We start from the raw sequence: 13,125 nt of genomic DNA, 5'->3' as shown, positions 1-13,125 counted from the left end.
AGGATCAGACTAGCCTCTCGTTAACCGGATCAGACAAGCCTCTCGTTAACCGGATCAGACAAGCCTCTCGTTAACCTCCATGACACTAAAGCTCAGCAGGATCAGACTAGCCTCTCGTTAACCTCCATGACACTAAAGCTCAGCAGGATCAGACAAGCCTCTCGTTAACCTCCATGACACTAAAGCTCAGCAGGATCAGACAAGCCTCTCGTTTATCTCCATGACACTAAAGCTCAGCAGGATCAGACTAGCCTCTCGTTAACCTCCATGACACTAAAGCTCAGCCGGATCAGACAAGCCTCTCGTTAACCGGATCAGACAAGCCTCTCGTTTACCTCCATGACACTAAAGCTCAGCCGGATCAGACAAGCCTCTCGTTAACCGGATCAGACACGCCTCTCGTTAACCGGATCAGACTAGCCTCTCGTTAACCTCCATGACACTAAAGCTCAGCCGGATCAGACAAGCCTCTCGTTAACCGGATCAGACTAGCCTCTCGTTAACCTCCATGACACTAAAGCTCAGCCAGATCAGACTAGCCTCTCGTTAACCGGATCAGACAAGCCTCTCGTTAACCGGATCAGACTAGCCTCTCGTTAACCGGATCAGACAAGCCTCTCGTTAACCGGATCAGACAAGCCTCTCGTTAACCTCCATGACACTAAAGCTCAGCAGGATCAGACAAGCCTCTCGTTTATCTCCATGACACTAAAGCTCAGCAGGATCAGACTAGCCTCTCGTTAACCTCCATGACACTAAAGCTCAGCCGGATCAGACAAGCCTCTCGTTAACCGGATCAGACAAGCCTCTCGTTTACCTCCATGACACTAAAGCTCAGCCGGATCAGACAAGCCTCTCGTTAACCGGATCAGACACGCCTCTCGTTAACCGGATCAGACTAGCCTCTCGTTAACCTCCATGACACTAAAGCTCAGCCGGATCAGACAAGCCTCTCGTTAACCGGATCAGACTAGCCTCTCGTTAACCTCCATGACACTAAAGCTCAGCCAGATCAGACTAGCCTCTCGTTAACCTCCATGACACTAAAGCTCAGCAGGATCAGACTAGCCTCTCGTTAACCTCCATGACACTAAAGCTCAGCAGGATCAGACAAGCCTCTCGTTAACCGGATCAGACAAGCCTCTCGTTAACCGGATCAGACAAGCCTCTCGTTTACCTCCATGACACTAAAGCTCAGCCAGATCAGACAAGCCTCTCGTTAACCTCCATGACACTAGCTAAGCCAGATCAGACAAGCCTCTCGTTAACCGGATCAGACAAGCCTCTCGTTAACCGGATCAGACTAGCCTCTCGTTAACCTCCATGACACTAAAGCTCAGCCAGATCAGACTAGCCTCTCGTTAACCGGATCAGACTAGCCTCTCGTTTACCTCCATGACACTAAAGCTCAGCAGGATCAGACTAGCCTCTCATTAACCGGATCAGACAAGCCTCTCGTTTACCTCCATGACACTAAAGCTCAGCAGGATCAGACAAGCCTCTCGTTAACCGGATCAGACAAGCCTCTCGTTAACCGGATCAGACAAGCCTCTCGTTAACCGGATCAGACTAGCCTCTCGTTTACCTCCATGACACTAAAGCTCAGCCAGATCAGACTAGCCTCTCGTTAACCGGATCAGACTAGCCTCTCGTTTACCTCCATGACACTAAAGCTCAGCAGGATCAGACTAGCCTCTCGTTAACCGGATCAGACAAGCCTCTCGTTTACCTCCATGACACTAAAGCTCAGCAGGATCAGACAAGCCTCTCGTTTACCTCCATGACACTAAAGCTCAGCCGGATCAGACTAGCCTCTCGTTAACCTCCATGACACTAAAGCTCAGCCGGATCAGACTAGCCTCTCGTTAACCTCCATGACACTAAAGCTCAGCAGGATCAGACAAGCCTCTCGTTAACCGGATCAGACTAGCCTCTCGTTTACCTCCATGACACTAAAGCTCAGCAGGATCAGACAAGCCTCTCGTTTACCTCCATGACACTAAAGCTCAGCCGGATCAGACTAGCCTCTCGTTAACCTCCATGACACTAAAGCTCAGCCGGATCAGACTAGCCTCTCGTTAACCTCCATGACACTAAAGCTCAGCAGGATCAGACAAGCCTCTCGTTAACCGGATCAGACAAGCCTCTCGTTAACCTCCATGACACTAAAGCTCAGCCGGATCAGACTAGCCTCTCGTTAACCTCCATGACACTAAAGCTCAGCAGGATCAGACTAGCCTCTCGTTTACCTCCATGACACTAAAGCTCAGCAGGATCAGACTAGCCTCTCGTTTACCTCCATGACACTAAAGCTCAGCAGGATCAGACAAGCCTCTCGTTTACCTCCATGACACTAAAGCTCAGCAGGATCAGACTAGCCTCTCGTTAACCGGATCAGACTAGCCTCTCGTTAACCAGATCAGACTAGCCTCTCGTTAACCGGATCAGACTAGCCTCTCGTTTACCTCCATGACACTAAAGCTCAGCAGGATCAGACAAGCCTCTCGTTTACCTCCATGACACTAAAGCTCAGCAGGATCAGACTAGCCTCTCGTTAACCTCCATGACACTAAAGCTCAGCAGGATCAGACAAGCCTCTCGTTTACCTCCATGACACTAAAGCTCAGCAGGATCAGACAAGCCTCTCGTTAACCTCCATGACACTAAAGCTCAGCAGGATCAGACTAGCCTCTCGTTAACCTCCATGACACTAAAGCTCAGCCAGATCAGACAAGCCTCTCGTTAACCAGATCAGACAAGCCTCTCGTTAACCGGATCAGACTAGCCTCTCGTTAACCGGATCAGACAAGCCTCTCGTTAACCTCCATGACACTAAAGCTCAGCCGGATCAGACAAGCCTCTCGTTAACCTCCATGACACTAAAGCTCAGCCGGATCAGACAAGCCTCTCGTTAACCTCCATGACACTAAAGCTCAGCAGGATCAGACTAGCCTCTCGTTTACCTCCATGACACTAAAGCTCAGCAGGATCAGACTAGCCTCTCGTTTACCTCCATGACACTAAAGCTCAGCAGGATCAGACTAGCCTCTCGTTAACCTCCATGACACTAAAGCTCAGCAGGATCAGACACGCCTCTCGTTAACCTCCATGACACTAAAGCTCAGCAGGATCAGACACGCCTCTCGTTAACCTCCATGACACTAAAGCTCAGCAGGATCAGACTAGCCTCTCGTTAACCTCCATGACACTAAAGCTCAGCAGGATCAGACTAGCCTCTCGTTAACCGGATCAGACTAGCCTCTCGTTAACCTCCATGACACTAAAGCTCAGCAGGATCAGACTAGCCTCTCGTTAACCGGATCAGACTAGCCTCTCGTTAACCGGATCAGACAAGCCTCTCGTTAACCAGATCAGACTAGCCTCTCGTTAACCGGATCAGACTAGCCTCTCGTTAACCTCCATGACACTAAAGCTCAGCAGGATCAGACTAGCCTCTCGTTAACCGGATCAGACTAGCCTCTCGTTAACCGGATCAGACTAGCCTCTCGTTTACCTCCATGACACTAAAGCTCAGCAGGATCAGACTAGCCTCTCGTTAACCGGATCAGACTAGCCTCTCGTTAACCTCCATGACACTAAAGCTCAGCAGGATCAGACTAGCCTCTCGTTAACCGGATCAGACTAGCCTCTCGTTAACCGGATCAGACTAGCCTCTCGTTAACCGGATCAGACTAGCCTCTCGTTAACCGGATCAGACTAGCCTCTCGTTAACCGGATCAGACTAGCCTCTCGTTAACCGGATCAGACTAGCCTCTCGTTAACCGGATCAGACAAGCCTCTCGTTAACCAGATCAGACTAGCCTCTCGTTAACCTCCATGACACTAAAGCTCAGCAGGATCAGACTAGCCTCTCGTTTACCTCCATGACACTAAAGCTCAGCAGGATCAGACTAGCCTCTCGTTTACCTCCATGACACTAAAGCTCAGCAGGATCAGACTAGCCTCTCGTTAACCGGATCAGACTAGCCTCTCGTTTACCTCCATGACACTAAAGCTCAGCAGGATCAGACTAGCCTCTCGTTAACCAGATCAGACAAGCCTCTCGTTAACCGGATCAGACTAGCCTCTCGTTAACCTCCATGACACTAAAGCTCAGCAGGATCAGACTAGCCTCTCGTTTACCTCCATGACACTAAAGCTCAGCAGGATCAGACTAGCCTCTCGTTTACCTCCATGACACTAAAGCTCAGCAGGATCAGACTAGCCTCTCGTTACCCTCCATGACACTAAAGCTCAGCAGGATCAGACTAGCCTCTCGTTAACCGGATCAGACTAGCCTCTCGTTAACCGGATCAGACTAGCCTCTCGTTAACCGGATCAGACTAGCCTCTCGTTTACCTCCATGACACTAAAGCTCAGCAGGATCAGACTAGCCTCTCGTTAACCGGATCAGACTAGCCTCTCGTTAACCGGATCAGACTAGCCTCTCGTTAACCAGATCAGACTAGCCTCTCGTTAACCAGATCAGACTAGCCTCTCGTTAACCGGATCAGACTAGCCTCTCGTTAACCGGATCAGACTAGCCTCTCGTTTACCTCCATGACACTAAAGCTCAGCCGGATCAGACACGCCTCTCGTTAACAGGATCAGACAAGCCTCTCGTTTACCTCCATGACACTAAAGCCACTAAGTAGCTGACATTAGTTCTCCAGCGGAACATATTATAGTACTAAAACAAGATGATTGTTTCAGCAGTTTAATTGTGTGTCACTGCAGTGTAATGGGATAGATGGATGGATGGTGTGTGTAATGGGATAGATGGATGGATGGTGTGTGTAATGGGATAGATGGATGGATGGTGTGTGTAATGGGATAGATGGATGGATGGTGTGTGTAATGGGATAGATGGATGGATGGTGTGTGTAATGGGATAGATGGATGGTGTGTGTGTGTAATGGGATAGATGGATGGATGGTGTGTGTAATGGGATAGATGGATGGATGGTGTGTGTAATGGGATAGATGGATGGTGTGTGTGTGTAATGGGATAGATGGATGGATGGTGTGTGTGATGGGATAGATGGATGGATGGTGTGTGTAATGGGATAGATGGATGGTGTGTGTGTGTAATGGGATAGATGGATGGTGTGTGTGTGTAATGGGATAGATGGATGGTGTGTGTGTGTGTAATGGGATAGATGGATGGTGTGTGTGTGTGTAATGGGATAGATGGATGGTGTGTGTGTGTAATGGGATAGATGGATGGTGTGTGTGTGTGTAATGGGATAGATGGATGGATGGTGTGTAATGGGATAAATGGATGGTGTGTGTTGGTGTGTGTGTGTGTTGGTGTGTGTGTGTGTGTTGGTGTGTATGTGTGTGTGTTGGTGTGTATGTGTGTGTGTTGGTGTGTGTGTGTGTGTTGGTGTGTGTGTGTGTGTTGGTGTGTGTGTGTGTGTGTTGGTGTGTGTGTGTGTGTGTTGGTGTGTGTGTGTGTGTGTTGGTGTGTGTGTGTGTGTGTGTGTTGTGTCCCTGCCCACTGGCATCTCTCTCTGTGTGACAAATGGCACCCTATTCCCTATTTAGTGCACTACTTTTGACCAGAGCCCTATGTGAAGTAGTGCACTATCTAGGGGAAAGGGTGCCATTTGGGAGACACACACAACCTAAAACTTTGGGGATCTCAGGTTCATTAGTTAACAAACTCATTGACGTCGTGGTAAGTTAACGAGATCGTTTGCCTGTTTAGCTCTAGCTCTCTCTCACAAGGGGGGTTGTGGGTAAATAAATACCTTCTATCTGAACTGAAAATCTCTCTCTCACAAGGGAGGTTATGGGTAAATACTGTATCTCTGAACTGAAAATCTCTCTCTCACAAGGGGGGTTGTGGGTAAATACTGTATCTCTGAACTGAAAATCTTTCTCTCACAAGGGGGGTTGTGGGTAAATACTGTATCTCTGAACTGAAAATCTCTCTCTCACAAGGGGGGTTGTGGGTAAATAACTTCTATCTGAACTGAAAATCTATCTCTCACAAGGGGGGTTATGGGTAAATACTGTATCTCTGAACTGAAAATCTTTCTCTCCTCTCACAAGGGGGGTTATGGGTAAATACTGTATCTCTGAACTGAAAATCTTTCTCTCACAAGGGGGGTTGTGGGTAAATAACTTATATCTGAAATGAAAATCTCTCTCTCACAAGGGAGGTTGTGGGTAAATACTGTATCTCTGAACTGAAAAGCACAGGGGTCGTCCTCACTAACAGAGGCTAATTAAAGTTCTTGAAGGCTCTGTTAGGAGATTTGCTGAACAACAATACGAGGCCGTGTGTGTGTGTGTGTGTGTGTGTGTGTGTGTGTGTAGTGGTGTTCAACACTAATCAGCAAATATCTAACATACAACAGCCTGATGAACAGCTGTAGGTCAGGTGTCTAACCACAGAACAGCCTAATGAACAGCTGTAGGTCAGGTGTCTAACCACAGAACAGCCTGATGAACAGCTGTAGGTCAGGTGTCTAACCACAGAACAGCCTGATGAACAGCTGTAGGTCAGGTGTCTAACCACAGAACAGCCTGATGAACAGCTGTAGGTCAGGTGTCTAACCACAGAACAGCCTAATGAACAGCTGTAGGTCAGGTGTCTAACCACAGAACAGCATGATGAACAGCTGTAGGTCAGGTGTCTAACCACAGAACAGCATGATGAACAGCTGTAGGTCAGGTGTCTAACCACAGAACAGCCTGATGAACAGCTGTAGGTCAGGTGTCTAACCACAGAACAGCCTAATGAACAGCTGTAGGTCAGGTGTCTAACCACAGAACAGCCTAATGAACAGCTGTAGGTCAGGTGTCTAACCACAGAACAGCCTGATGAACAGCTGTAGGTCAGGTGTCTAAACACAGAACAGCCTAATGAACAGCTGTAGGTCAGGTGTCTAACCACAGAACAGCCTGATGAACAGCTGTAGGTCAGGTGTCTAACCACAGAACAGCCTAATGAACAGCTGTAGGTCAGGTGTCTAACCACAGAACAGCCTAATGAACAGCTGTAGGTCAGGTGTCTAACCACAGAACAGCCTAATGAACAGCTGTAGGTCAGGTGTCTAACCACAGAACAGCCTGATGAACAGCTGTAGGTCAGGTGTCTAACCACAGAACAGCCTGATGAACAGCTGTAGGTCAGGTGTCTAACCACAGAACAGCCTAATGAACAGCTGTAGGTCAGGTGTCTAACCACAGAACAGCCTGATGAACAGCTGTAGGTCAGGTGTCTAACCACAGAACAGCCTAATGAACAGCTGTAGGTCAGGTGTCTAACCACAGAACAGCCTAATGAACAGCTGTAGGTCAGGTGTCTAACCACAGAACAGCCTAATGAACAGCTGTAGGTCAGGTGTCTAACCACAGAACAGCCTAATGAACAGCTGTAGGTCAGGTGTCTAACCACAGAACAGCCTAATGAACAGCTGTAGGTCAGGTGTCTAACCACAGAACAGCCTAATGAACAGCTGTAGGTCAGGTGTCTAACCACAGAACAGCCTAATGAACAGCTGTAGGTCAGGTGTCTAAACACAGAACAGCCTAATGAACAGCTGTAGGTCAGGTGTCTAACCACAGAACAGCCTAATGAACAGCTGTAGGTCAGGTGTCTAACCACAGAACAGCCTAATGAACAGCTGTAGGTCAGGTGTCTAACCACAGAACAGCCTAATGAACAGCTGTAGGTCAGGTGTCTAACCACAGAACAGCCTAATGAACAGCTGTAGGTCAGGTGTCTAACCACAGAACAGCCTAATGAACAGCTGTAGGTCAGGTGTCTAACCACAGAACAGCCTAATGAACAGCTGTAGGTCAGGTGTCTAAACACAGAACAAACAGCCTAATGAACAGCTGTAGGTCAGGTGTCTAACCACAGAACAGCCTAATGAACAGCTGTAGGTCAGGTGTCTAACCACAGAACAGCCTAATGAACAGCTGTAGGTCAGGTGTCTAAACACAGAACAGCCTAATGAACAGCTGTAGGTCAGGTGTCTAACCACAGAACAGCCTGATGAACAGCTGTAGGTCAGGTGTCTAACCACAGAACAGCCTAATGAACAGCTGTAGGTCAGGTGTCTAACCACAGAACAGCCTAATGAACAGCTGTAGGTCAGGTGTCTAACCACAGAACAGCCTAATGAACAGCTGTAGGTCAGGTGTCTAACCACAGAACAGCCTAATGAACAGCTGTAGGTCAGGTGTCTAACCACAGAACAGCCTAATGAACAGCTGTAGGTCAGGTGTCTAACCACAGAACAGCCTGATGAACAAGGGGCACAGCAGTAGTAACAGACACGGCAGTAGTAACAGACAGCAGTAGTAACAGACACGGCAGTAGTAACAGACACGGCAGTAGTAACAGACAGCAGTAGTAACAGACACGGCAGTAGTAACAGACAGCAGTAGTAACAGACACGGCAGTAGTAACAGACACGGCAGTAGTAACAGACACGGCAGTAGTAACAGACAGCAGTATTAACAGACAGCAGTAGTAACAGACACGGCAGTAGTAACAGACATCAGTAGTAACAGACAGCAGTAGTATCAGACACGGCAGTAGTAACAGACAGCAGTAGTAACAGACACGGCAGTAATAACAGACAGCAGTAGTAACAGACACGGCAGTAGTAACAGACAGCAGTAGTAACAGACAGCAGTAGTATCAGACACGGCAGTAGTAACAGACAGCAGTAGTAACAGACACGGCAGTAGTAACAGACACGGCAGTAGTAACAGACACGGCAGTAGTAACAGACAGCAGTAGTAACAGACACGGCAGTAGTAACAGACACGGCAGTAGTAACAGACAGCAGTAGTAACAGACACGGCAGTAGTAACAGACAGCAGTAGTAACAGACACGGCAGTAGTAACAGACACGGCAGTAGTAACAGACACGGCAGTAGTAACAGACAGCAGTAGTAACAGACACGGCAGTAGTAACAGACAGCAGTAGTAACAGACATCAGTAGTAACAGACAGCAGTAGTAACAGACATCAGTAGTAACAGACAGCAGTAGTAACAGACATCAGTAGTAACACACAGCAGTAGTAACAGACAGCAGTAGTAACAGACAGCAGTAGTAACAGACAGCAGTAGTAACAGACAACAGTAGTAACGTACAGCAGTAGTAACAGACAGCAGTAGTAACAGACAGCAGTAGTAACAGACAGCAGTAGTAACAGACAGCAGTAGTAACAGACACGGCAGTAGTAACAGACAGCAGTAGTAACAGACACGGCAGTAGTAACAGACACGGCAGTAGTAACAGACACGGCAGTAATAACAGACACGGCAGTAGTAACAGACAGCAGTAGTAACAGACAGCAGGAGTAACAGACATCAGTAGTAACAGACAGCAGTAGTAACAGACAGCAGGAGTAACAGACATCAGTAGTAACAGACAGCAGTAGTAACAGACATCAGTAGTAACAGACAGCAGTAGTAACAGACAGCAGTAGTAACAGACAGCAGTAGTAACAGACACGGCAGTAGTAATAGACATCAGTAGTAACAGACAGCAGTAGTAACAGACACGGCAGTAGTAACAGACACGGCAGTAGTAACAGACACGGCAGTATTAACAGACACGGCAGTAGTAACAGACACGGCAGTAGTAACAGACAGCAGTAGTAACAGACACGGCAGTAGTAACAGACACGGCAGTAGTAACAGACACGGCAGTAGTAACAGACACGGCAGTAGTAACAGACACAGCAGTAGTATCAGACAGCAGTAGTAACAGACACAGCAGTAGTATCAGACAGCAGTAGTAACAGACACGGCAGTAGTAACAGACACGGCAGTAGTAACAGACAGCAGTAGTAACAGACACGGCAGTAGTAACAGACACGGCAGTAGTAACAGACAGCAGTAGTAACAGACACGGCAGTAGTAACAGACAAGGCAGTAGTAACAGACATCAGTAGTAACAGACATCAGTAGTAACAGACAGCAGTAGTAACAGACAGCAGTAGTAACAGACAGCAGTAGTAACAGACATCAGTAGTAACAGACATCAGTAGTAACAGACAGCAGTAGTAACAGACAGCAGTAGTAACAGACAAGGCAGTAGTAACAGACATCAGTAGTAACAGACAGCAGTAGTAACAGACAGCAGTAGTAACAGACACGGCAGTAGTAACAGACAAGGCAGTAGTAACAGACATCAGTAGTAACAGACAGCAGTAGTAACAGACACGGCAGTAGTAACAGACAGCAGTAGTAACAAACACGGCAGTAGTAACAGACAGCAGTAGTAACAGACACGGCAGTAGTAAAAGACACGGCAGTAGTAACAGACAGCAGTAGTAACAGACAGCAGTAGTAACAGACAACAGTAGTAACAGACAGCAGTAGTAACAGACAGCAGTAGTAACAGACAGCAGTAGTAACAGACAGCAGTAGTAACAGACATCAGTAGTAACAGACAGCAGTAGTAACAGACATCAGTAGTAACAGACATCAGTAGTAACAGACAGCAGTAGTAACAGACAGCAGTAGTAACAGACAGCAGTAGTAACAGACATCAGTAGTAACAGACAGCAGTAGTAACAGACAGCAGTAGTAACAGACACGGCAGTAGTAACAGACAGCAGTAATAACAGACACGGCAGTAGTAACAGACATCAGTAATAACAGACAAGGCAGTAGTAACAGACACGGCAGTAGTAACAGACAGCAGTAATAACAGACAGCAGTAATAACAGACACGGCAGTAGTAACAGACAGCAGTAATAACAGACAGCAGTAATAACAGACAGCAGTAGTAACAGACAGCAGTAGTAACAGACAGCAGTAGTAACAGACACGGCAGTAGTAACAGACACGGCAGTAGTAACAGACACGGCAGTAGTAACAGACAGCGTAATAACAGCAGTAGTAACAGACAGCAGTAGTATAGTAACAGACATCAGTAGTAACAGACAGCAGTAGTAGTAACAGACAGCAGTAGTAACAGACAGCAGTAGTAACAGACAGCAGTAGTAACAGACAGCAGTAGTAACAGACATCAGTAGTCAACGTTCACTTCTCCTCGTCAAAAGTTGTGTCCGCTGGCTGTGATTGGACGATGACGGCCATGTTCCCTGTATTCCACACGGACACTCAACGTCCTCGTTCCCACAGCCCCATATGATAAGGACATGTGAGTTGGAGTGAAAACGAAATCACTTTTGGAGATTCAACCCCCCCCCCCCCCCCCCCCCCCCCCCCTATCTACAATTATCCTACGTCCATATTTTAGACTCATCGGGCAATGCAGCTCCTTGTGTTTTCGGGGGCAAAAAATATCTTTATGCTATTATCACCTCTGTGGCAAGAGCCTTGCTCTGCTCCAATGGCCGTATTCTGCAGTAAATGGCTAGGAATCAACTCTCCTCTCTGCCTAGAGACATGATTGCAGGGCTGTTACAGACCAGTCTCCCACTAAGAAGCTGATTGCCCACCACACACATCTTTTCTACGAATCACTGCTCTAGTTTAATGTCAGAGGAGCTCCACTTAGAGAGAGAGAGAGAGCAAACATCTACACACAATACTTAGAGAGAGAGAGAGAGAGAGAGAGAGAGAGAGAGAGAGAGAGAGAGAGAGAGATAGAGACAGAGAGAGACAAAGAGAGAGAGAGAGAGAGAGACAAAGAGAGAGAGAGACAAAGAGAGAGAGAGAGAGAAAGAGAGAGAGAGAAAACATCTACACACAATACTTAGAGAGAGAGAGAGAGACAAAGAGAGAGAGACAAAGAGAGAGAGAGAGAGAGAGAGAGACAGAGAGAGAGCGAGAGAGACAAAGAGAGAGAGAGAGAGAGAGACAAAGAGAGAGACAAAGAGAGCAAACATCTACACACAATACTTAGAGAGAGAGAGAGAGAGAGAGACAAAGAGAGAGACAAAGTGAGAGAGAGAGAGACAAAGAGAGAGAGACAAAGAGAAAGAGAGAGAGACAGAGAGAGAGACAAAGTGAGAGAGAGAGAGACAAAGAGAGAGAGAGAGAGAGAGAGAGAGACAAAGAGAGAGAGACAAAGAGAGAGAGACAAAGAGAGAGAGAGAGAGACAAAGAGAGAGAGAGAGAGAGAGACAGAGAAGAGAGAGGAGAGAGAGTGAGAGAGAGAGAGAGAGACAAAGAGAGAGAGGGCAAACATCTACACACAATACTTAGAGAGAGAGAGAGAGAGAGAGAGAGAGAGAGAGAGAGAGAGAGAGAGAGAGAGACAAAGAGAGAGACAAAGAGAGAGAGAGAGAGAGACAGAGAGAGGAGAGAGAGAGAGAGAGAGAGAGAGAGACAAAGAGAGAGAGAGAGCAAACATCTACACACAATCTAGTCGGACGGCATCCTGTACACTCTCTCTCATCTCAGTCCCACACCGACAGTCTCAGCAAGGTGCAAATGGACGGGGAGGAAGAAGAAAAAGATCAGGGGACCATTGTCTCATTTCCTGGCCTGGTATGTTCCTTGCCTTTTAAGTTAAAATACAGAAGCTCTTTGCTCCTGATTGGCTGTATCTCAGTGCTCCAGGTCGAACTGTGAGCCTGTGTCCTGAATGGACCCCTATTCCCTATATAGTGAACTACAAATGGAGCAGACCAGAGCACAAAAGGCCACGGGGTCAAGAGTAGTTCACCATCTAGGGGCTAGGGTTCCATTTGGGATGGAGACAGGAACTCATTGCCCTGATTGGATGCATCTCAGGGATCCAGGTCTATAGGACTTTTAGGACTGGAAAGCAGGGGAGGGTCTCTACATGTCCAGAATATCAGCTAGCTAGCTGAATATCTCACATCTCCCCGTAGAGAACATCTAGCAAGCTGAATATCTCATATCTCATATCTCCCCGTCTAGAGAGCTAGCTGAATATTTCATATCTCCCTGTAGAGAACATCTAGCTAGCTGAATATCTCATATCTCCCCATCTAGGGAGCTAGCTGAATATCTCATATCTCCCTGTCTAGAGAACATCTAGTTAGCTGAATATCTCTCCACCTAGAAAACATCTAGCTAGCGGAATATCTCATATCTCCCTGTCTAGAGAGCTAGCTGAATATCTCATATCTCCCCGTAGAGAACATGTAGCTAGCTGAATATCTCATATCTCCCCGTCTAGAGAGCTAGCAGAATATGTCATATCTCCC

The 13,125-nt window shown here is 47.3% G+C and overlaps 1 protein-coding gene across 1 annotated transcript in view; it reads right to left on the bottom strand.

Annotated features, from left to right (window-relative positions):
* Positions 1-13,125, bottom strand: part of LOC139414026 (protein diaphanous homolog 3-like) — a 618,119-nt gene that overhangs the window by 63,836 nt on the left and 541,158 nt on the right. The window lies entirely within an intron of this gene.

The sequence above is a fragment of the Oncorhynchus clarkii genome, chromosome 7, assembly GCF_045791955.1.
Source record: "Oncorhynchus clarkii lewisi isolate Uvic-CL-2024 chromosome 7, UVic_Ocla_1.0, whole genome shotgun sequence".
Classification (NCBI taxonomy): domain Eukaryota; kingdom Metazoa; phylum Chordata; class Actinopteri; order Salmoniformes; family Salmonidae; genus Oncorhynchus; species Oncorhynchus clarkii.
This window is presented reverse-complemented; position numbering and strand designations above follow the sequence as displayed.